Source organism: Lynx rufus, unplaced genomic scaffold (genome assembly GCF_022079265.1).
Source record: "Lynx rufus isolate CCGP_SWC_20201006 ecotype Redwood Valley unplaced genomic scaffold, mLynRuf1.p SCAF_2, whole genome shotgun sequence".
Lineage (NCBI taxonomy): Eukaryota > Metazoa > Chordata > Mammalia > Carnivora > Felidae > Lynx > Lynx rufus.
This window is the reverse complement of record NW_025814834.1, coordinates 72,646,643-72,648,368: the sequence shown is the minus strand read 5'-3', so window position 1 is coordinate 72,648,368 and position 1,726 is coordinate 72,646,643.

Below are 1,726 nucleotides of genomic sequence, written 5' to 3'. Positions count from 1 at the left end.
AATATGTTCTTAGTGTCACTAAGAGCTAAAGCATACCTATATCCTCATTTGCACTTTCTTTACTTGTAATTGCATTCTGGAAGCAATAAATTATTTTCTTGGGGCACCTGGGTGGCTCAGTTAGTTAAGCGTCTGACTCTTGATTTCTGGCTCAGGTCAGGGTCTCATGGTTCGTGGGTTTGAGGCAGTGCAGAGCCTGCTTGGGATGCTCTCTCTCCCTCTCTCTCTATCGCTCTCTTTCTCTCAAAAGTAAATAAACATTTAAAAATAAAACAAAGTAAAATAAAACAAAATAAAATATTTTCTAAAACGACTTTCTAAGGGAGTGCCTGATTGGCTCAGTTGGAAGAGCATGAGACTCTTGATCTCAAGGTCATGAATTCAAGCCCCACATTGGGTGTAGACATTATTAGAAAGAAATAATAAACTTTAAAAATAAATAAATAAAATAAAACGGCTTTCCAAGATATAGAACAGAAGTATCCGGTAGAGTAGTAACCTTCTTATGTCACAGATCAAAGAGATATATTTTCAAACTTCCACAAGAAATCCTATATTTTTATATGGAATTTCCTGTCAAACAGGCCAAGCTGTCTACATCATTCTTACTCACTGAAGTGGAATTTGAGGGTGGAGGTATTATTGCTTGAAAGAGTTATGAGTAATGTCAAGATCTCCCTCCTTTATGCCCCTGCTATGCCCTTTTATGTATGCATGTTAAGCTAGACTGTTTAGTTATTAGTTTTGTTATGTAAATAGTGTCATGAATTTAATCACAGACCTTTATGCTTTTCATAAGAGGTGAGAAATATGAGAAAGTGTTTACATTTTAAGAAGTGCAAATAAAACGTACAAAAATGTCCTACTGCAGCTGTATACTTTTATTAATAATTTCTAGATATCAAGTAAGCTATAATTTTTATTTAGAAAGAATAAGCATCAACCAATTTTAAATGGTAACATTTGGTAACTGACATAATAAACTAAGGTATTGCACTTAAGAATAACAAATAGGGTATGTTTCTTACAACTTTTAACTCTTTGGGTTTTTTTACTTTTTATGTTGAAGTGACTTCAGATTTAATAATAACGTTAGGGGTGCCTGGGTGGCTTGGTCAGTTAAATGCCAGATTTCGGCTCAGGTCATGATCTCACGGTTCATGGGTTTGAGCCCTGCATCAGGCTCTGTGCTGACAGCTCAGAGCCTGGAGCCTGCTTCAGTTTCTGTGTTTCCCTCTTCTTCTGCCCCTCCCCACTTGCATTCTGTCCCTCTCTCTTAAAACTAAATAAACATTTAAAATAATAATAATAATAAAGTTACAAAATAGTACAAACCACTCAGCACCAAGATCTTGGTTTCTAAATATTATTCTTCAATAAAGGGAACAAGGTTCTGGAGAAATAGCCCATTTAGGACAGGGACAAGGAAAATACAAGATAAAAGAGAAGCATGTGGAAATACCAAAAAGCAAGGCAAAGCTCACAAACCAAAAGGATGGGGATATATCAAAAGGCCATAGGAGATCACCAGGATTTCCAGTAGTTAAAGCTGGAACCATTTCGGTGATAGAATAAATAATGTATTAGATTTAACTCAAAGAATGAAATAAATACAGCTGAGTCCATAGAAATATAAATAATAAATAGACAGAAAAGAGTCAAATATCCATTATAAAGGAATCCAAATGATATAACATAGAAACTATCCTGTCCAGGAGGTGAGGCT